We start from the raw sequence: 24737 nt of genomic DNA on the forward strand, positions 1-24737 counted from the left end.
TGAAGCCTATTCTCCTTGAGCCCAGCACAGCTCTCCAGGCAGCCTCTGGTGAGGAACCACCATCAGCATGGGAGGGGAAACCTCTCTGCCATGGTGAAGCAAGGAGCTGATGAAGCTGCAGCTGCTACAAATGGACTCCCAGGAAGTCAAAGAGATGCAGAGATTTCTCCAGAGCCTAGCACTGTCTGGCTCTAGCATAGGGCTGCAGCACAGTTAGTAACTGCAAAAGCAGGGGAGGGATAAAAATCTTTCTCCCTGAAGATGTTCTTCAGTGCTTTATTTACAATAGCAGAAGGATGTAGATGGTGACGATGGTGATAACAACAGCTGTAACCGTGGGGGTAGGAGCTAACACATACATAGCAGTCACTAGTGCCAAGTACTGCTCTAAGCCAGGGGTTAGGCCAACTACAGCCCAGGGGCCAAATGGTTTTTGTACAGTTAAGAGTCTAAAATATTTTTTCTTTTATGTTTTTAAATAGCTTTTTTAAATCAAAAGACAAAAAAATCTGTGATATGAAAATGACATGAAATTCTAATTTCAGCGTCCACAACAAAAGTAATATTGGAACTCAGTCATACTTATTGATTTGCATATTGTCTGTGGCTGCTTTCACACCAGGGAGCTGAGACATCCAGAAGCTGTGACAGAGCCTTGCATATGTCTCACAAAACTTAAAATATTTACTACCTGGCCCTTTATAGGAAACATTTGCAGACTCTTGTTCTAAGTGTTTGATCCTCCCAGCGACCCATGAATTAATCAGAAAATCAGTCCTTGTCCAGAGTTAAAAACTCCTTAATCAAAAGTTCAATATCTTAACAAAGAAATGCTAATATTTTGCTCCCTGAACAACACAGTGGCCCCTTTGTAAATGTTTAATGTTTTGCTCCCTGGGATAAATACTGTAATGATTTTATAGACTCCCAAATGTTTCACTCAACAAATTCTCTGTCCTGCAAATGTTATGTTGAAAGGAATGTTTTCAGGAACCTTAGCTCATGGCTAGAAGGTCCCCATTCCCCTGCCAGCTAGTGTCACAGTGACTCAGTGCCCAACCTTTGTGTCTTAGGGCCCCTTCTCCTCTTTTGTTTAAAGACAAACCTCAAATAGGGCCTTTGATATATATTCAGACATAAAAGATGACATCTAATTTTGACACGCTAGGGATCTGGGCCATGGCTGGTAACATAGCTTACCTCCCTTCAATGTACTTCTTATAAATGGCAACGTCTGAAGACTTTTCTTTTCTGCAACAGGTTATGCGTAATTCTTTTTTTTTTTTTCTTTAACAGGCTACATACAACTCTTACACCAATTTTAAAGTTTAACAGACAGAGACAAAGAGAGATTAAGCATCTTGCGCACATTCACACAATCAGTGTGTTGGGATTTGAATCAAACCGTCCAGAGTCCATGTACTTTACTACACTAAAAGGAAAATTTGTTAACTACATGATGGAAAATCGACTTTAGGGAACACTATGGAACATTTATGTGCATAGAGTATTTACTTATGATGAATGAAAAGGGTAGGGATATAAAATGCAGCCAGTTGTATTTTGTATACAATCTCTATAGTAGCATATAGTCCTGGTCAATGTATATTTTATATAGAATATTTTCTATATATTCTTATTATATAAAGTATACATGGATCAGCAGTATCAAGACAAAGACTTAACATAATTACGTATTTTTTGAATGCATTAAAATCTGGAAGGAAATTTGCCAAAGTAGCAGTAATAATGATTTGTAGTGGTGGGAAGATGGGTAATTTTTTTTTTTTTATCTGTCCATATCTTTCTAACTTTTTCTAATAAAGATGTATCGATTTTCACTTATATTAGACTAGGGGTGTGTCCACTCTTCTCTAACAAGGAAATAAACTCATTTTGCAGGAGAACATGAGAAACAGTTTGGCTTCTCATCCTGGACCCTGCTCAAGTACTCACTGAGGCACCTCCCTGCAGGTCAGCATCCAGCTGTGCCAGAGGAACTCACGCTGGGCAGAAAGGCTCATGCCCACCTGCCCAAGTCAGTGCTCTGCAGTCAGGGCAAGTGGCCTGCATTCTGCCCACAGCATTTCAAACAGTGTGGGGAAACTCGGGTGTGGATAGAAGAGGCCAGGAAGAGGATCTGTCTGATTTGAAATCTCAGAGTCAGGGGCAATCTCAGGTCCTGAGGTCTCTCAGGCTTGGGCCTCTCCAGGGTGTTTGCCTAATTTTCCTTTCCTGCCAGGGAATAGCCCTCTGGGCTTTAAAGGATCCCCATCCTTTATTGTGATCCTTGAAGCCTGCACCTCCTGGAGCCTGACCCTTCACACCACACTTCACATTTCATCAGAGGCATTCTATGAGAAGGCTTCAGCACATGTGAATCAATTCATCATCAACTGGGCAATTAGGCTGGCCCCAGGTGGTCCCCTGTAAACCTTGAGAACTGGGTAATAGAATCCCCATGGGGCCTTCTAGCTCCCAAGCCTTCCCACCTGTAAATATTCAGGGTAAATATATTGGGTTGAACCACTGAAGTGACAATATCTGGCCATTTTTGAACTACAAAAATGTAATGTTAATCATATGAGTCAACCTAATAGCTAAACAGACGTAATTGGCCCCGTGATCCTGAAAGTTTCTGAAAGGAGATGCTTTTCTGGAGAACATACTGGAAACAATTCCAGCAGGAATCAACTGGAGCTGAGGATAAAAAGACAAGAGAGATGGAGGTAGTTCTGGTTTAAAAATCAGTGTTGAAATTAAATTTTTAAATTAACTTTTTTCAAATGCATCGTGTGACATCCCACGACAAAGCCAGCAAATACCGAGGAGAAATTTTCCACTCTCTTTCTCTATCAAGGGTCAGGAGCAGCAGATAGACGGTGACTTCTGCTTCAGTTTTGTTTTAGCCCATGGAAATCTGCCCACCTGCCAACACAGCAACTGTGCCTTTCCCAGCCCTGAGAACAAGCTTTTGAGAATGAGGATTTGAGTCCATCGCCAACCAGAGAAGTAATAACCTTGAGGGAGGAGGAGAGTATTGGAAATGTTAAGTAAATAGCATGTGAATGCCGCATTGCCCCTAACCTTAGCAAACAGATTAGATGGAGTCAAAACTACTACGTTAAAAAATAAAAAATAAAGCTTTGGTGTCCTTGTGAACCTCATACAGTCATGGTTCCAGGTACAGACTAATGTGACCTTGGATATCAGAGGAAGCTGTGCCTGAAATCTGGATGGCAGCAGGTGGCCATCCTCCTGCAAACCCGCAGAAGAGGTAGGGAAAGCCTGGCACACGAACGCTGCCCTGAGCTGCCAGGGCTGTGTGGGAGTGGTCTTCATTTGAAGTTGGGTGCAGAGAAAGTGACTTTGTCTGAGAAGACCTGGGTGAGAGGTTTGGATCCCCCAGGTATGTTCTGGCACCTTGAGCAAGGCTCTCTCTTTGTAAAAACATTTTGCTGTTTGGGCCTTTTTTTTTTTTTTTTTTTTTTTTTTTGATGTTTTTCAAATCTCAACAGTAACAGCCACTTAGTACATAGAATGTACCAAGTGTGATCCTGTTTTTGTACAGAAATGACCAAATATACCTATGTGTGCATGTGTGTGGAGGAATGTGTGCGTGCATGTGCACATGTATACACATGATCATAAAAGCATTTAGAAATGGTGGGAAGCATACACTAAGATGGTTAACACACAGTACTGGAAAGAAGGGAGGCTGCAAACAAGACAGGGAGCTTCATTTAGTGAAGTTAAGGAGAAAAGGCTATAGTTCAAAAAAGAAGAAAATGAAAGGAACAGAATTTGTGATACAAACTTCTATGTAAATATATTAGAAAGCACCAGATTGTTCATCTACTTAGATGTGAGCATGTCCATGATGAATTGAGAAATAAAAAAGCAAGTTTTTGTATAATCTGTATAAGCTGGTTGTGTTGGGGCAAAACCCAAACGAATGGTAGTCCTCTGCATATGTCTCCAAGCAGTATCTGCCGGAGTGGACACCTATAAGGGACACATGTGGGGAAGGATCTACCAGGCTCCTCAGAGAAGTAATGAGGGGCAGGAAAAGCTGGAACCAATTTCTGAAAGTCTATTTTTTGATAGTAATTATACTAACCTCAACCTCCTCCAACAAGTGGACACTTCAGGAATTATACTTCACAGAAAAATGACTTTAAGAATAGACGTATGGGTCACTTCCAAGATGGCCAAATAGGAACAGCTCTGGTCTACAGCTCCCAGTGATACTGACGCAGAATACAGGTGATTTCTACATTTCCAACTGAGGTACCTGGTTCATCTCATTGGGACTGATTGGACAGTGGGTGTAACCTATGGAGGGCAAGCCAAAGCAGGGTGGGGCATCACCTCATCCAGGAAGCACAAGGGGTCCAGGGATTTCCCTTTCCTAGCCAAGGGAAGCTGTGAGTGACTCTACCTGGAGGAATGGTACACTCCTGCCAAAATACTGGGCTTTTCCCATGGTCTTCGTAATCGGCAGACCAGGAGATTCCCTCCCGTGCCTGGCTTGGTGGGTCCCATGCCCACAGAGCCTTGGGCTGCTAGCGCAGCAGTCTGAGATCAACCTGGGTTGCTGGAGGTTGGCAGGGGGATGGGCATCTGCCACTGCTGAGGCTTGAGTAGGTGGTTCTATGCTCATAGTGTAAACAAAGCAGCAGGGAAGCTCAAACTGGGCAGAGCCCACCGCAGTTCAGCAAGGCCTACTGCCTCTCTAGATTACACCTCTAGGGGCAGGGTGTATCTGAACAAAAGGCAGCAGACAGCTTCTGCACACTTAAACGTCTCTGCCAGACAGCTCTGAAGAGAGCAGTGGTTCTCCTAGCACAGCATTCAAGATCCAATAACGAACAGACTGCCTCCTCAAGTGGGTCCCTGACCCCCGAGTAGCCTGACTGGGAGACACCTCCCAGTAGGGGCAGACAGACAACTCATACAGGCGGGTGCCCCTCTGGGACTAAGCTTCCAGAGGAAGGATAAGGCAGCAATATTTGCTGTTCTGCAGCCTCCGGGTGTTACCCAGGCAAAGAGGGTACAGAGTGGACCTCCAGCAAACTGCAACAGACCTGCAGCTGAGGGAACCATCTGTTAGAAGGAAAACTAACAAACAGGAACAGCATCAACATCAACAAAAAGGACATCCACACCAAAACCCCATCTGTAGGTCACCAACATCAAAGACCAAAGTTAGATAAAACCAGAAAGATGGGGAGAAACCAGAAGAGAAAGGCTAAAAATTCAAAAACCGGAGCACGTCTTCTCCTCCGAAGGACTGCAGCTCCTCAACAGCAGGGGAACAAAACTAGATGGAGAATGAGTTTCACGAGCTGACAGAAGTAGGCTTCAGAAGGTCGGTAATAACAAAGTTCTCCGAGCTAAAGGAGCATGTTCTAACCCATCACAAGGAAGCCAAAAACCCTGAAAAAAGGTTAGATGAATAGCTAACTAGAACAATCAGTGTAGAGAAGAGCTTACATGACCTAATGGAGCTGAAAACCACAGTACAAGAACTGCATGAAGCATACACAAGCTTCTATAGCTGATTCAATCAAGTGCAAGAAAGGATATCAGTGATTGAAGATTAAATTAATGAAAAAAAGCAAGAAGACAAGATCAGAGAAAAAAGAGTGAAAAGGAACAAAGCCTCCAAGAAATATGGGACTATGTGAAAAGACCACATCTACGTTTGATTGGTGTACCTGAAAGTGATGGGGAGAATGGAAACAAGTTAGAAAACACTCTTCAGGATATTATCCAGGAGGGCTTCCCCAAACTAGCAACGTAGGCCCATATTCAAATTCAGGAAATACAGAGAACACCACAAAGATAGTCCTTGAGAAGAGCAACCCCAAGACACATAATTGTCAGATTTACCAAGGTTGAAATAAAGGAAAAAATGTTAAGGGCAGCCAGAGAGAAAGGTCGGGTTACCCACAAAGGGAAGCCCATCAGACTAACAGTGGATCTTTCTGCAGAAACCTTACAAGCCAGAAGAGAGTAGGGGTCAAAATTCACCATTCTTAAAGAAAAGAATTTTCAACCCGGAATGTCATATCCAGCCAAACTAAGCTTCGTAAGTGAAGGAGAAATAAAATCCTTTATAGACAAGCAAATGCTGAGAGATCGTGTCACCACCAGGCCTGCCTTACAAGAGCTCCTGAAGGAAGCACTAAACATGGATAGGAACAACCGGTATGAGCCACTGCAAAAACATGTCAAATTATAAAGACCATTGATGCTAGGAAGAAACTGCATCAATTAATGGGCGAAATAACCAGCTAGCATCATAATCACAGGATCAAATTCACACATAAAAATATTAACCTTAAATGTAAATGGGCTAAATGCCCCAATTAAAAGACACAGACTGGCAGATTGGATACAAAGTCAAGACCCATTGGTGTGCTGTATTCAGGAGACCCATCTCATGTGCATATAGGCTCAAAATAAAGGGATGGAGGAAGATCTACCAAGCAAATGGAAAGCAAAAAGAAAGCAGGGGTTGCAATCCTTATCTCTGATAAAAACAGACTTTAAACCAAAAAAGATCAAAAGAGACAAAGAAGGCCATTACATAATGGTAAAGGGATCAATTCAACAAGAAGAGCTAACTATCCTAAATATATATGCACCCAATACGGGAGCACCCAGATTCATAAAGCAAGTTCTTAGATACCTACAAAGAGACTTAGACTCCCACAGAATAATAATAGGAGACTTTAACACCCCACTGTCAATAGTAGACAGCTTAATGAGACAGAAAATTAACAAGGATATCCAGGACTTGAACTCAGCTCTGGACCAAGTGAACCTAATAGACATCTACAGAACTCTCTGCCCCAAATTAACAGAATATACATTCTTCTTAGCACCACATCACACTTATTCTAAAATTGACCACATAATTGGAAGTAAAACACTCCTCAGCAAATGTAAAAGAACAGAAATCAAAACAAACTGTCTCTCACACCACAGTGCAATCAAATTAGAACTCAGGATTAAGAAACTCACTCAAAACTGCACAACTATATGGAAACTGAACCTGCTCCTGAATGACTACTAGGTACATAATAAATTGAGGCCGAGCGCAGTGGCTCACGCAAGTAATCCCAGCACTTTGGGAGGCCGAGGCAAGTGGATCACAAGGTCAGGAGATCAAGACCATCCTGGCTAACACAGTGAAACTCCGTCTCTACTATAAAAAGAAATACAAAAAATTAACCGGGCGTGGTGGTGGGCACCTGTAGTCCCAGCTACTTGGGAGGCTGAGGCAGGAGAATGGCATGAACCCAGGAGGAGGAACTTGCAGTGAGCCAAGATCATGCCACTGCACTCCAGCCTGGGTGACAGAGCAAGACTCCGTCTCAAAAATAAATGAATAAATAAAAAATAATGAAATTAAAGTAGAAATAAAGATGTTCTTTGAAACCAATGATAACAAAGACACAATGTACCAGAATCTCTGGGACACATTTAAAGCAGTGTGTAGAGGAAAATGTATAGCACTAAATGTCCACAAGACAAAGCAGGAACGATCTAAAATCAACATCCTAACATCACAATTAAAAGAACTAGAGAAGCAAGAGCAAACAAATTCAAAAGCTAGCAGAAGACAAGAAATAACTAAGATCAGAGCAGAACTGAAGGAGAGACACAAAAATTCCTTCAAAAAATTCAATTAATCCAAGAGCTGGTTTTTTTAAAAGATCAACAAAATAGACCACTAGCAAGAATAATAAAGAAGAAAAGAGAGAAAAATCAAGTGGATGCAATAAAAAATGATAAAGGGGATATCACCACTGATCTCACAGAAATACAAACTACCATCAGAGAATATTATAAAAACCTCTATGCAAATAAACTAGAAAATCTAGAAGAAATGGATAAATTCCTGGACACATACACCCTCCCAAGACTAAATCAGGAAGAAGTTGAATCTCTGAATAGACTAATAACAGGTTCTGAAATTTAGGCAATAACAGCCTACCAACCAAAAAAAGTCCAGGACCAGAAAGATTCACAGCCAAATTCTACCAGAGGTACAAACGGAAGCTGGTACCATTTCTTCTGAAACTATTCCAATCAACAGAAAAAGAGGGAATCCTCCCTAACTCATTTTATGAGGCCAGCATCATCCTGATACCAAAGCCTCACAGAGACACAACAAAAAAAGAGAATTTTAGGCCAATATCCCTAATGAATATCGATGTGAAAATCCTCAATAACATACTGGCAAAACGAATCCAGCAGCACATCAAAAAGCTTATCCACCATGAGCAAGTCTGCTTCATCCCTGGGATGCAAGGCTGGTTCAACATACACAAATCAATAAACACAATCCATCACATAAACAGAACCAACAACAAAAACCACGATTATCTCAATAGATTCAGAAAAGGCCTTTGACAAAATTCAACAGCCTTTCATGCTAAAAACTCTCAATAAACTAGGTATTGACAGAATGTATCTGAAAATAATAACCATTTATGACAAACCCACAGCCAATATCATACTGAATGGGCAAAAATGGGAAGCATTCCCTTTGAAAACCAGCACAAGACAAGGATGCACTCTCTCACCACACCTATTCAACACAGTATTGGAAGTTCTGGCCATGGCAATCAGGCAAGAGAAAGAAAGAAAGTCTATTCAATTAGGAAAAGATGAAGTCAAATTGTCTCTGTTTGCAGATGACATGATTGTGTATTTAGAAAACCCCATCATCTCAGCCCAAAATCTTCTTAAGCTGATGAGCAACTTCAGCAAAGTCTCAGGATACAAAATCAATGTGCAAAAATCACAAGCATTGCTATGTACCAAGGACAGACAGAGAACCAAATCATGAGTGAACTCCCATTCATAATTACTACAAGGAGAATGAAATACCTAGGAATCCAACTTAAAGGGATGTGAAGGACCTCTTCAAGGAGAACTACAAACTACTGCTCAACCAAATAAAAGAGGACACAAACAAATGGAAAAACATTCCATGCTCATGGATAGGAAGAATCAATATTGTGAAAATGGCCATACTGCCCAAAGATTTTTACAGATTCAGTACTATCCCCATCAAGCTACCACTGACTTTCTTCACAGAATTGGAAAAAACTACTTTAAATTTGATACGGAACCAAAAAAGAGCCTGCATAGCCAAGACAATCCTAAGCAACGGAACAAAGCTGGAGGCATCATGCTACCTGATTTCAAACTATACTACAAGGCTACAGTAATCAAAACAGCATGGTACTGTTACCAAAACAGATATACAGACCAATGGAACAGAACAGAGGCCTCAGAAATAACACCACACATCTATAACCATCTGATCTTTGACAGTCCTGAAAAAAACAAGAAATAGGGAAAGGATTCCCTATTTAATAAATGGTGCTGGGAAAACTGACTAGCCATATGTAGAAAGCTGAAACTGGATCCCTTCCTTACATCTTATACAAAAATTAACTCAAGATGGATTAACGACTTAAATGTAAGACATAGCACCATACAAACCCTAGAAGAAAACCTAGGCAATACGATTCAGGACATAGGCATGGGCAAAGACTTCATGACTGAAACACCAAAAGCAATGGCAACAAAAGCCAAAATAGACAAATGGAACCGAATTAAAGTAAAGAGCTTCTGCACAGCAAAAGTAACTATCATCAGAGTGAACAGGCAATCTACAGAATGGGAGAAAAATTTTGCCATCTATCCTTCTGACAAAGGGCTAATATACAGAATCAACAAAGAACTTAAACAAATTTATGAGAAAAAAACAAACCCATCAAAAAGTGGGCAAAGGATATAAACAGACACTTCTCAAAAGAAGCCATTTATACAGCCAACAGACATACGAAAAAATACTCGTCATCACTGGTCATCACAGAAATGCAAATCAAAACCCCAATGAGATGCCATCTCATGCCTGTTAGAATGGCCATCATTAAAAAGTCAGGAAACAACAGATACTGGAGAGGACATGGAGAAATAGGAATGCTTTTACACTGTTGGTGGGAATGTAAATTAGTTCAGCCATTGTGGAAGACAGTGTGGCCATTCCTCAGGGATCCAGAACTAGAAATACCATTTGACCCAGTGATCCCATTCCTGGGTATATACCCAAAGGATTGTAAGTCATGCTACTCTAAAGACACATGCACATATATGTTTACCACAGCACTATTCACAATAGCAAAGACTTGGAACCAACCCAAATGTCCATCAATAATAGACTGGATAAAGAAAATGTGGCACGTATACACCATGGAATACTATGCAGTCATAAAAAAGGATGAGTTCATGTCCTTTGCAGGGACATGGATGAAGCTGGAAACCATCATTCTCAGCAAAATATCATAAGGAGAGAAAACCAAACACCGCATGTTCTCACTCGTAAGTGGGAGTTGAGCAATGAGAACACATGGACACGGGGAGGGGAACATCACACACTGGGGCTGTCAGGGGGTGGGGTGCTGGGGGAGGGATAGCATTAGGAGAAATGCCTAATGTAAATGATGAGTTGATGGGTGCAGCAAACCAACATGGTACATGTATACCTATGTAGCAATCCTGCATGTTGTGCACATGTACCCTACAACTTAAAGTATAATAATAATAAAATAATAGACTTATGGCTCTAAATTGAGAATATTACTTCAAAATACAGCTCTGAAGAAACTTTCACGTAGTATTTTCACAACCATGTTGTCAAAGCATAAAAACGTTCAGGGGGCTGGCACAGTGGCTCACGCCTGTAATCCCAGCACTTTGGGAGCCCGAGGTGGGTGGATCACCTGAGGTCAGGAGTTCAAGACCAGCCTGACCAACATGGCAAAACTCTGTCTCTACTAAAATACAAAAATTAGCCAGGCGTGATGGCATGCACCTATAGTCCCAGCTACTCGGGAGGCTGAGGCAAGAGAATCACTTGAACTGGGAGGCAGAGGTTGCTGTGAGCCAAGATCATGGCACTGCACTCCAGCCAGGGTGACAGAGCGAGACTCTGTCTCGGAAAAAAAAAAGAAAAATTCAAGGGAATAACATACATCAGCCTCATGAAAGGAGAAAGAGGAAGAGAGGATGTGAAGGGGGCTGTACAACAACTATATCTGTAATGTGCCATTTTATTAATAGTCATAACATAAAGTCACGTTTGAAGAAAATACAGCAGAAAGTTAGTATCTGTATAATCTGAGTGGTAGGTACATATATGAATACCATTTAATTCTGTTTTTCCCTTATGGTCAAAATATTTCATAATGAAAATTTTAATTTAGAAAATCTACATTTTATTAATTAAAAGCACAATGAAACTAGTATCTGACTATCACAAACTCAAGTAGGTTTGATAGTTTCAGGACTTTGTGCTTTAAATATTATGGAATAATACAATGTAAAATCAAAAGTGGTTGTTTGCCAAAAATGCAAATGCGTGCTTGCATTTGATAATACTTTTGCAGTGATTATGCTACCTTCTCCCTCTGCTGTATGCTGGTATGTAAAAGAGAGCTGAAATATATTTTCAACAATGAAGAAGGAAGTAAAATATTAAAGGTGACCCTTGGAGATCAGTTTTCATATTACATTTTGTGAAATTCAGTAGATGCCTCTGCTTCTCTTAGATAAGAAATGTTAATGGAACATTTCAATCCTCCACAAATGAATCTTTCCTGAACAGACCTGGAGCATATATGCACAGTCTTTGTAAAACCATTCTGAACATATTTTTATGAAATCCTCCCCTGTCTACAAAATAGCATGATTTTCCTTCCTATTCCCCCTTTTTCCTCCTATTTCCCCACTGGCACCTGATGCGAAGAAGCTTTTGCTGGCTTCACACACTGTCAGAACAGCAGAGGAGCAGGGCGGTTTAAAGCTGCCATAGGTACTGCTTCTCTCAGTGGCCCCGTATGTTGGAGGTTGGAAGGATTAAGTCAAACGACAGTTCAACGGAATCATGAGTAGCCCCCAAATGTCCCCAGAAGAGCCCACCCTTGAGAGAACAGGTGCCTGGGAATCCTGTGTCCACCAGTCACATGACTTCTGCCTGTCCAGATGTCCCACCCCAAACTGGCTTTCTGCAGGAGCAAAAGAGCCTGGTCCTTCGGGCCTGATGGTCTTCATCAGGTAAGAGGCTGGCTACTTGCAACAGGTGAGAGGAGCAGACATGGGGGCAGCACAACGTCATGATTGGCAGCACAGAGGTGGAGAGAGACCAACCTGGGTTCCAACGCAATCTTCAGTATCAGTTGATACTCTTAGAAAGTTCACCTCTCTAAAGCCACTTCTTCCCCTATAACACTGCAGAGGTACTACTCTCTCACTGGCCTGGTGTGAGGGTTAAACGACATGATGCCCAGAAAATGCTCTGAACAGAACCCAGAACCAGGTGGGCCCTGGCGAGGGCCCTCTTGAAGAAATCCTGGTTCTTACGCCGTGCCTGGTTCCCTTCAAGACATCAACTGACCTTGAGCTCTTACTAGACTTCAGATGTCATTCATGTGAAGTTTGGCTTTCTCACTGGCTCCAGGATTCTGATTCCTGACACCATTCTGAGCCCACACTTATCTTGAATCCCGTAAACATTGTACTAAAGGGGCCTCCTTCCTGAGACTGTTGAACTGTACATATCTCCATCCCCAGGGTTTTATCAACATAATCAGACAACTAATTAAAGAAGCAAAAGTCCCCCAAAATATTGTGGGGATATTCTACCTTCTCTATCTCAGTGAATTAAGGAATGGACATTTTCAGTCTCCTACCCGTATGGTCACTTGTTCTATTTATGAAGATTTCTCTGACAAAGAATTTAATAGCCTTTCTTGTTTTCCACTCATTTATACTTTTGGCAACATCTTACCTGACTTTTGAGTGCTGACTGACTACATAAGAAAATACAGCACTGTACTGTGAGTATTCTGTCAATTCAAAATTCATGACCCTAAACCACTTCAAGTTTGAAACACTTTAATTACTACCTTAAGAAAATGGCTAAGTACACTAGATAAGGTGATCAGTGCAACATTCAAATACACAGGAAATTTCTACTCCCTGATGTCTGTGTGTTTCATTGATTGGTGTTTACCATAAAGGCTTCCACTAAGACATTATAGAAAGCCTTCAGGTAATCAAATAAATACATATCTCAGTTAAGTGTGATGTCATCTTCTACACCATCTCAAGTGAGGGAGGGTTTGTAAATAGATAGGTCAACAGAATAAAAGGGGAGGAGGGAAGGAAAGCAGGGAGAAAAATGGGATTAATGCAAGAGGGAGGGAGGTAAGAGAAAGTGCAGGGTGGGGGTAAACTGGAACCAAGTAAATTTAATGCCTGATACACTCAATTGATTCCGAAGAGATCATTCTGAAGACCCAACCATGCATTTCTGAAGCCTCTGAAAACAGAAGAATCTCCTCAAATCCCCTGAAAGACAAGAATAGTAACTCCAGAAACCACCACACACATTGTTGAGAGCTTAGAAAACCCCACACCAGGTGCTGGAGGAGCAAAGATGAACAGCTGCCTCGTGGGGCACCCCTGCATCCGCAGGCTCTTCTGAAATGTTCTGGCTAGATTCCTTGCACAAGCCCAGCTTCGGCCCCTGAAACTTCCATCCACACAAGGAGAATCATGTGCTAATCACAGGGGAGTCCCTTAATGAAATTTAACTCATGCACAGGTTCAGCAATCTAGCTTTAAACCTCATAAACAGGCATTTTCATCTCTGCAGGTCACTATGAACTACTACCAAGAGCACTTGTCAACCTATAAATACATAACATAATGATGAATAGTAACTATTTCACTTGAGAGGTTTAAATCTCAACAAAATGAATTTTTTTTTAAAGTTTAAAACAGGACTCATAAAAATAGAATAAATATATGTCAAGATTTACTCAACTCAATAATGAAGAAACCATCAAGATAATAAGGCTGATCTAAAGAGGACTGATGGAGAATGTGTTTCTAGCCTTTGAAAATGTTAGTAGAAAATTGCTAGGTTACCTGCAAAGCTGGTTAATGTCCTAAAATGCATAAAACATAGGGTTCTTTCTTTCACTAGACAGCTATTGCCAAAAATCTATACAGTAACACACAACTTCCCAGTGTCTATAGACTCCAATTAAGAGTGAAAAACAAAAGTTAAACATAAGGAAGTTCTCCTGAATAATTAAATAATCCTTGGTCAGGTTTATTTATTTTAAAAATGTTCCAATATGATATTGAAAGGATATGCTCCTCTACTTTTTTGCCTTATTTCCAAGTTTTAAATAGTTTTTCTTAACCCATTGGCTATAATTCTACACATTTCAAAGAAAGGAGAATACAGCTATGATTTGAGCCAGTTTCAGTTACTAATACAGATATCTTTCCATTGCTTTTCCTCTCTTCAATAAGAAGGTCATCCTTAAATCAGATTTCTGAATTTCTCACAGTAAAACAAATATTTGAATTATTAGGGGAAAAAGTTTTTTTAACCTGCCACTTAAATGTTCAAATTGAGTCACTTTAGATGTCTTGAAAAAAAAGGTATTGTTAATATTTGTGAGCATTCTAAGGAAGGGGAGAATCACGCTAAGAAATTAAGACATTTCAAAATCTCAAGTTTTTGCTTTTTTTTTTTTTACTTTTTCACTTTTCTTCCCACGTCAGATGGGTCATGTGATGACATCATCACAAGATTTGAGGGAGGCACATGTCACACATGAATGTGAAAACCCAATCATCACGCTTAGGAACCAACAGGAACAGCTTTTACTTTTGACTTAGCATTTTGGTTTATGAGCTCAGTAAAAGTCCACAATTCTCATCTGAAACATTAAAAATTCTAGAAATTATATTTAATCATTATCTTTCATTAACTCTAAAATGCACATCTTTTTCCTTTTTTTTTTGAGACAGAGTCTCACTCTTGTCGCCCAGGCTGGAGTGCAATGGCACGATCTCGGCTCACTACAACTTCTACCTCCCGGGTTCAAGCAATTCTCCTGCCTCAGCCTCCCGAGTAGCTGGGATTACAAGCGCACGCCATCACGCCCGGCTAATTTTTTTGTATTTTTAGTAAAGACAGGTTTTCACCATGTTGGCCAGGCTGGTCTTGAACTCCTCACGTCAGGTGATCCACTCACCTTGGCCTCCTAAAGTGCTGGGATTACAGGCATGAGCCACCGTGCCTGGCCCAGCCCAGATGCACATTTCTTTTCATCTATTACCAACTCTAAATTTGGATACAATTTCACAATGAATGGCATCTTTCAATTGCAGTCAGATGGACAGCAGTTGCAAAGCAACTTTCATGTGTGAATATTTAAAAATTCAGCATTGAATTGAATTAGCAGAATGGGTCTCAGCAACTGTAATGAAAACCCTGAGATATACCAAAGCAGTTACTAACCCTAGGCACCAAATGGTTGTTGGAAGTGCTGGGATCTGTTCCTTTACATTCCCAGCCCAGCAACAGTCAGAATTGTGTTAACATGACAAAACTGCAGTGGTAAACAGCTTAAGAACTCAGCATCAGTGAACTAACTTACCCTTTCTTCCTTTCTTTTCTTCCTTCCTTCCTTTCTCTTTCTTTTCTTTCTTTCCTGTTTTCTTTCTCTTTCTCCTTCCTTTTTTTTTTTTTTTTTTTGACAGAGTCTCAGTCTGTCACCCAGGCAGGAGTACAGTGGCGCTGTCTCAGCTCACTGCAGTCTGTGCCTCCTGGGTTCAAGTGATTCTTGTGCCTCAGCCTCCCAAGTAGCTGGTATTACAGCCATGTGCCACCTCGCTGGGCTAATTTTTGTATTTTTAGTAGAGATGGGGTTTCACCATGTTGGATAGGCTAGTCTCAAACTCATGGCCTCAAGTGTTCTACCCACCTTGGCTTCCCAAAGTGGTGGGATTACAGGTATGAGCCACCATGCCTGGCTGAACTTTCATTTTAAAAATTTCTTTTTTCCAGAAACTTTGAAGAAAGTGTTAATTCAAAATAAACCAAAATAAAAATTCTTTTAAAACTATTTCACCAATATTCTTTATAGCACAAAGGGCAAATTGTGTAGCAAGTTTAGACACTGAAGAGTTGAGTTGAAAATGATTCAGAAGACTTATATTTTCTTGTGTAGAAGTGTCAGGAGTAAAAATTACCTGATGTATTTTTCTTATATTTTTTATATGTTTATAAGAGTGTTCAATGATAAATACCTATATATCATTAAGTCCAGAGGAGTTCTTTCAATAAATATATTTTTTAAATATATTAGATACACTCAATTCCTTCTTAAAAGATCATTTAAATAATGGGAGGTGCTGGGAAATAGTTTAACTGGCTAGGTTTCTTTTTCTCAGTTGTACATAAACTGTGTATCCACCAATCAGTGGCATCGTGGGCAATAACATATGGACATACAAATATAGATATAGCAGCAATATTTAAATATCTGATTTCTGGGTAAACTTGCCATTAAGTAAAAAAATCCATTAGTTTATTCTTGCAACCAGGCTTTACTTTCTTTTCTAATACATTTTAGACTGATGGGAAGCAATAAAGAATCTAGCTTAGAGAGCTACTTATCCCCCCATCAACTTCTAAACACAATCAGATCCAATCCAAAGACTAAGATCAACAATATTCACCATGTTGGGTCTTTTGTTTTTGAATTTTGTACTATTATCTACTCAATATATAAGTAAAGTTAGTAAAAATATTTTTAAAATAAAAACTTGTCATTTGGAGGAACATAGTTTTGACATTTAGAAGATACAAGCTGGACAATAATAGAAGCTAGGCGTTATTAGAGCCTCCAATGAGTATACTGTAAGAAAATTTTCAAAGACAGAGCTGAGTTTCCATGACTTAGAGTGAGTACACGCTCTAGGGGAAAAGAAAAAGCAATTCCATATGGAGAGTTTTAATTTTAGATGGCTTCTCTTGTCAGCTTCATTTCTGTTCCTCCCCTTCGTTGAAATTCACTGTTGAAATTCTGTAAAGGGTTGAGGGTGGAAAGAGAATTGTCCGTGCTTACATTAAAAAAAAAAAAAAAGTCATCTCAACCTGAAGTCCTCTTCTGAGGCACTTAAGATAGGTTCAAGAAAAGAAATTTACTCTCAGTATCTAGGAAATGTTCTCTCTGTATTTCTCTGAACATAAGAAAGTCTAAGTGAGACATTTCAAGGCATCCCTCATTTCATTTCCTCCCTGCATTCTTACCCAAAAGGCCAAAACACCAAAGCTAGCTTATTATATTATTCCTATTCTTTCACAGACTTCATCAGCTGAATGCAGAAAAGGTAAGATTTGATGTAAATGGAGGAGCTAAGCTGCTATCAGAAAGTACTAATAGCCTTGATTAGGATATTAAGAGTCTATAGCTAGTGGTCAAAAGGCTTGTCCTAGGCAAGTACACTGCCAACAATACCAGAAATAGAACTCAAGACAACTACTCAGTTACCAAGTAGAGCATTTATATGTTGCACTGAGAAGGAAAATTGCCATCTTCGTTACAACACTGAAGCTGAAAAAGAAATTTGTTCCATGTACGCATATAAGTACTGCATGCTTGATACAGCAAACAGAGGTTTCCATTGACTATTTTCATTGAGTCCAAATTTCCCTTCACTAGCAGACAGCTCTTACTCATCTCAGCAAGCTGCTCACAGATTGACTTTCTACTGTGCAAAGAGTAGAAGGCAGCAGGGAACTCGGATGCTGAAACAATGAGAAAATTAAGTTGAGATGGATATGTAAGAACCTTCCGTTAGAGTAAACAACGTTCACAAGACTTGACTTTCCTCTTCAACACAATGTGAAATGGCATTTCCTGTATCTTAATTTAACCTGCCTAATAAAATGTTTATAAAAGGATTACATCATCTGCAACCATACAGAATTTAAGGCAAACTCATTTAACTCTAGAGATGCACTCTTTGTTTTTTTTTTTTTTTTTTTTTTTTTTTTTTTTTTGAGAAGGAGTCTCGCTCTGTCGCCCAGGCTGGAGTGCAGTGGCCGGATCTCAGCTCACTGCAAGCTCTGCCTCCCAGGCTTACGCCATTCTCCTGCCTCAGCCTCCCGAGTAGCTGGGACTACAGGCGCCCGCCACCTCGCCCGGCTAGTTTTTTGTATTTTTTAGTAGAGACGGGGTTTCACCGTGTTAGCCAGGATGGTCTCGATCTCCTGACCTCGTAATCCGCCCGTCTCGGCCTCCCAAAGTGCTGGGATTACAGGCTTGAGCCACCGCGCCCGGCCGAGATGCACTCTTTGAAATTGCATTTAGAGACTATGTGATATCCAGTATTCTCTGTCCTGGCCAGCATGGACCAGCACCTAGGACTGCAGGCCACCTCTTCTTGTTCATGCTACACCATCTTCTGGTCCCAAGTTACCTTGTGAGGTTTCAAGAAAAAGGACCACTGAGGGAGCACAAGCCACGTCACAGAGATCCCCACTGATGGAAGGAAACAACAGTGGATGGCCAAAAACTCTTTGAATGTTATTTCAAATCTGCCTTGGATTATACATTGGACCTATTATAAGGGAATTTATTTCAAATTAAGTAGTGAAGCTACACTGCAAAAGCACAGATAGCTCTTAGTCCACGCTGCTGTTTCTGAGTGAATAATTAAATAAGTGAGCCTGAAGCGGTTTCAGCACAGTCCAAGTTTTCCCTCTCTCTGACCTTCTCCTCCAGCCCTACAGCAGCGTCTTGAGCAGATATAACTCAAAACACAAACCCAACGTGAAATCCTTCTTGATCAAAGCCTGTTAAGCTCAAAACTTATGTAGAGAAGAGAAAAGAAATATTTTATTTTTAAAAGGCCTCTCTTTCCCCTTCAGGCTCCACTGAGAACCACCACCCCAAACCTGAAAGCCCAAAACAGATAGTGCCTGCTCAGTCGGCTTTAGTGAGGTTAGACAAAGATAAACCACATGGTGGTGGCTTCCCCAAGCCTCAGCAATTCCAAGAATTACTAACTGAATCCATGGCCACATCAGTCCATCTTCTGGTGAAGCTAACGTCATCTGGCTTGTGTCCTGAATAATACCTTAGTGATTATCTGAAGATCATTGATACTCAGCCTTGCTCTCTCTTTGTCCTGACTCTGTCCAATTACCTCATCAAATTCCTTAACGTAGTAAATGAAACCATGATTGGGGCGTTTAAATCTTTAGTCTTGTGCCCCTCCCTATTCTACCCAACTTATTTTACACATCTCAAGCAAATGAGAGCATCCATTCTATGCTCAATACCCTCCCCCTTCCTTTTTCCTATAAAGGTGCCCAGCAGTCATCTCACATTTTTGTTAATCACTACACAACACCAAAGCCAAGAAAAGGACTGGATTCACTGCAACTCTCATTCCGGGAGGCAAACCTACTTCACTATGAATCTCTGTTCATTGTGTTTGGGGTTTAGAGAACTCTATTTAGGAGTCTAGTTTAATCACCAAAAATTGAGCCCCCTAAGATTCACCTGATATATTCAAACGTTTTCTGATGATTTCTAAACAGTCGACGCAGGCACTGTGCCTAAAGAGGAAAGGGTCAGTTTGCCCCTGGGCTCCTGGACATGTCAGTGTGAAGCTTCAGAACTCATCAGCCATCTGTATCGAACGGCTATCTGAGGATGCATGTCAGAGCTCTTGTAATACAGCATCCAGCAATTGAGCTTAAATGTCACTCCTGGCTAGATATTCAGGCATGCCCTGTGCCCACTAGGTCCCATGGGTACAACAAACTCCAGGCACCAGTACGTGATGTTATTCATTGAACGGCACTCACTTTATGATCTGTGGCTGGCACACTGTTAATTACACGGCAAGGAGAGGTCAATATCAGGCTAAAATGGAACCCAGCTGTCCCACAACATAATCATGTCCACCTGAGACACTGAGCTATCACCCTTAAATCACTTGTAAGCACTAGCTTCCATAGCCTCTCTTCTATCAATAAGCCACACCACAAATACAGTCCCTGAATCCTGCAGTTTTTTAGCATAAAGCGACATTTTCTTAGCATACTCCAAATTTAAAGCCTATTTTCCCAATAAAAGAGGAAAGGGGTCAAGAATGGTAAAAAATCAAAGGGGAAGTGGAATCTAAGATGAAGTGGAGGGAGCAGAGAGAAAGGTGATATAGAAAAAAGGAGTGGGAGGGAAAAAAGGAAGGTGGGAAAAGTAAAGAGAAACAGCATTTAAAACACTGCTGAGACAAAGATCAGCAGAATAATAAGGAGACAAAGCGAAGGAGTGAAAGAAAAATAGGTTGGGTAGTGGTGAGATGAGCATATCCATAGTGTTTGTTCCTTCCAAATTTTGAATACAGGCTTCAGAGCAAGCTGTTCACTACTATCAACACCTTGTGCAATGCAAATTAGTCACTACCAAATCTCTTTACATTTGTCTGCAAATTTTCAATGTCCAGTTGGAATGGCATGACAATAGTAACGCATCACAGAAGGCACTGTCAGGTCACAGAGTCAGTCCTCCCTTTAGAACAGCTGAAACCAAACAGCAGTTGATACAGGAGGCCCACCATGGGGTTATACCGTGGGTCACCTTCCAACAGGTTTCTTAACCCTCTGGGGACACCTGGCTTTCACTCTTCCCCATGCCCAACACAAAACTCAACAGGCCGGGCACTGTGGCTCACACCTGTAATCCCAGCACTTGGGGAGGCCAAGGCAGGCAGATTGCCTGAGCTCAGGAGTTCAAGACCAGCCTGGGAAACATGGTGAAACCTCGTCTCTACTAAACATACCAAAAATTAGCTGGGTGTGATGGTGCACACCTGTTATCCCAGCTACTCGGGAGGCCGAGGCACCAGAATCACTTGAACCCAGGAGGCAGAGGTTGCAGTGAGCCGAGATTGTACCACTGCACTCCAGCCTGGGCGACAGAGTGAGATTCTCTCTGAAAAAAAAACAAAAACAAAAACAAAAACAAAAAATGACTCATGATCACTTTAGAATGGACAGTGTCTCTGTTCTCAGTGTAGAAGAACATAGTTACTTTTAGTTCCAAGTTGAACTGCAATACTTGAAAATGATTTTCACAGTAGCATAGGATTCAGATTAGATGTAAGAAAGAACTTTCAAGTGATGTTTAGAATGATATACAGGAGATCGTGGCTGGTTCTACAATAGTCTTTGGATATAACTGAGAATATATTGTCATTTACTAGAGATAATTTCAGTAAAGCCTACAATGGGCTAGACAAATTAATTTCAGAATGGCCTTTAACATCCCAACAATTTCCCAAGCTCCCCAAAGACTCATCGACTGTTATACTTTCACTATTCAGTTATTTCCTAGAAGAGCTTCCTCAGAATCCTAACAATACTTTCACAAAAAGGACAGCTTCCTTATTGTCCCCTCCTCCCTATGCATTGACAAAGCACTTTCTTATAAATGACAATGTGCTAAAAATAGTCACAAATAAAACAAAAAAAGGGAACATATAGCCTAACCACTATGAAAGTCTCCAAATACTTTGATCTATTGCAGTGAGATAACTGAAAAAGAAAGAGAAAGCTGTAAGAATAAAAATGCACAATATTCCTTGCAAAAATACTAGAACACTGAATGTCCAGTAATTAAAAATATCAAAATATGTACAATGCATCAACTCAATGGAATGAACAGCCATAAAAGTAATTGTGGTATAACAATATGAAAAAGTGCTTGTGAGATAACGCTTCAAATAAAACATAGAATGCTCTCTTCCCTCCTATTACAATTATTTTACCATTTACAAAATGACCAAAAACTGGAAGGAAACAGAAAACAAAAATAACAGATGCACTGTAATGGAAACATGGAACTGATTTTCTTTTATTTCTGTATTACTTTTATTCTGATATTGGTTGCAGTAAATGAAAGTTAGAAGATCAAGTAAAGAAGGGAAAAGGAAAACACAGTTACAGCTTTTAGAAGACTATACAATCAATGTCACACAATACTGGCATAGACCAATATGGAAGACACAGCTCAATGAGAAAATACGGATATGGTGTAGCCATTAAAAATGCTTAGGAAGGTCTGTAGATGTATCTTCCAGTGGGAAAAGTGACCCATGCAGAAATGGACATTGTATGTTACAAACTAGATAAAAGGTGGGAGGAAGAGTTTCCAGTGGAACTGAAATTAAGAGCTTCAAGGAATTAAAGAAGACCACTTTTCCAAATAGATACTCAGAGTGAGAACGCTAAACACAGTATGTTCTAGCAGAAGATTGTCAAGATAAAGCAAATCTGAGATTTTACTTTCTCTGCCCTATCAAGAAAAGTTTCTGCACATAGTGGCTTATAAAACTCATGATACTGACAGGTGACAAAGTGCTAGCAGCCCTCACTCTCAGCGCCTTCTCAAGCCTCGGGGTCCACTCTGGCCACACTTGAGGAGCCCTTCAGCCTGCCGCTGCACTATAGGAGCCCCTCTCTGGGCTGGCTGAGGCCAGAGTCGGCTGCCTCTGCTTGCAGAGAGGTGTGGAGGGAAAGGCGTGGGGGAGAACTGGGGCTGCTGCACAGTGCTCCAGGGTCAGCGGGAGTTCTCAGTGGGCGCAGCCTCGCTGGGCCTGCACTCCAAGTGGCTGGCCAGCGCCACTGGCCCCAGACCTGAGAGGCTTAGCACCTGGGCCAGCGGCTGTGGAGGGTGCGCCCGGTCCCTCAGCAGTGCTGGCCCGCGGCGCTGTGCTCGAATTCTAGTCGGGCCTCAGCCACCTCCCTGCAGGGCAGGGCTCAGGACCTGCAGCCCCCAATGCCCAAGCCACCCCACCCCCACTCCCCACATGGGCTCCCACATGGCCCAAGCCTCCCAGACAGGCACGCCCCCTGCTCCGTGGTGCCTGGTCCCGTCCACTGCCCAAGGGCTGAGGAGTGCGGCCGCAGGGTACAGGACTGGTGGGCACCTCTGTCTGCGGCCCCAGCGTGTGAGCCACTTGGCAAAGCCAACTGGGCTCCTGAGTCGGGTGGGGACTTGGAGAACTTTTATGTCTAGCTATAGGATTGTAAATGCGCCAGTCAGCACCCTGTCAAAACAAACCAATCAGCTATCTGTAAAATGGACTAATCAGCAGGATGTGGGTGGGGCCAGATTAGGGAATAAAAGCGGACTACCTGAGCCAGTAGCCGCAACCCACTCGGGGTCACTGCTGCTCACTCTTTGGGTCTGTGCCACCTTTATGAGCTGTAACACTGCAGACGTCTGCAGCTTCACTCCTGAAGTCAGCGAGACCACAAACCCACCAGAAGGAAGAAACTCCAGACACACCATCTTTAAGAACTGTAACACTCACCATGAGGGTCTGCGGCTTCATTCTTAAGTCACCGAGACAAAGAACCCACCAATTCCAGACACAATACTCTGTGGCAATGGTTGCCAAACACATTCACACACAAAACAAAAAATGCAATTAAAAACATCATGAGCACAAGAAAGTACAAAGAAGTGGCATGGGAATAGTGCTTCTTTCAATAGTTCTCAAACTTCAGAGCTAATTAAATTTGTTTGTTTTCCCCAATTGGAAGCATAGTAATTAGGGATATTCAAGTTACAGCACAATAATTTAAAATGTATTTTGAGAATTTGAATTAAATCTTAGGAAATAAGCAGAAGTGACCTTCCTTCTAAAGACTGACTTTGTTTTGAAAACTATTTGTATTTGTTTTACTCTGTTATGTGTCACATTTCATTCCTGTCACTCTGTGTTCAAGAGAACACTACTTAAAGATTTCTAATTTAGTGTGTACCTAATGAGAGAAAGCTGGAGAATGATTGCTCCAGCTGCTGGGTGGTCATGGATTGATTAAGGTTTGTGGATTACTCTGGCCCTTCTTTTCCTTGACTTACTGTTTACTATGTGGTATATACTGGGACCTAGAGAGATCATAAGTGAAAGGAAATTGGATAAAATCTGTATCTATATTTTTCTTTGTATTTGAAGGGGAAGCTTACATTATAGATTGAAATCAGCTTTCTAAAATATCCACAGATCCATCAAACCGAATAAATGCCCTTCCCCAAAACTCAAGACAGCCAATGCATGATTCAGGAGGCAGTTAGGCACTGGGAAACTTCCTGTGATGGTTAATTTTACATGTCAGCTTGCCTGGGCCAAGGAACACCCAGATAGCTGGTGAAGCATTATCTCGGTGTGTCTGTGACTGTCTCTGTGAGAGATTAGTAGTATATTAGTCCATTTTCATGCTGCTGATAAAGACATACCCGAGACTGGGTAACTTACAGAGAAAAAGAGGTTTAATGGACTCTCAGTTCCACATGGCTGGGGAGGCCTCACAATCATGGAGGAAGGTGAAAGGCACATCTTACATGGCAATAGGCAAGGAGAGAATGAGAACCAAGCAAAAGGGGAAACATCTTACAAAACCATCAGATCTCGTACGACTTATTCACTATCACGAGAACAGCATGGGGGAAACTGCCCCCATGATTCAATTATCTTTCATTGGGTTGTTCCCATAACACATGGGGATTATGGGAGCTACAATTCGCGAGGAGATTTGGGTGAGGACACAGCCAAACTGTATCAATTAGCATTTGAATTGGTGAACTGAATCATGCAGATGGTTCCCCAGTGTGGAAAGGCACCATCCTGTCCACTGAGGGCTCAAATAAGGTGTAGGAAGATGGAATTCACTCTCTACCTGACTGCCTGAGCTGGAACACCAATCTTCTGCCTTTGGTCCTCCTGGTTCTCAGGCCTTCAGACCAGCCTGGAATCCA

At 41.3% G+C, this 24737-nt stretch overlaps 1 protein-coding gene and 1 non-coding gene across 12 annotated transcripts in view; both read right to left on the minus strand.

Annotated features, from left to right (window-relative positions):
* Window positions 1-24737, minus strand: part of ELMO1 (engulfment and cell motility 1) — a 620389-nt gene that overhangs the window by 332547 nt on the left and 263105 nt on the right. The window lies entirely within an intron of this gene.
* Window positions 14665-14766, minus strand: LOC116274807. The gene has a single exon (XR_004183580.1). It is a non-coding gene; the product is annotated as a small nucleolar RNA U13 (small nucleolar RNA).

This window comes from Papio anubis, chromosome 4 (assembly GCF_008728515.1).
Source record: "Papio anubis isolate 15944 chromosome 4, Panubis1.0, whole genome shotgun sequence".
Classification (NCBI taxonomy): Eukaryota; Metazoa; Chordata; class Mammalia; order Primates; family Cercopithecidae; genus Papio; species Papio anubis.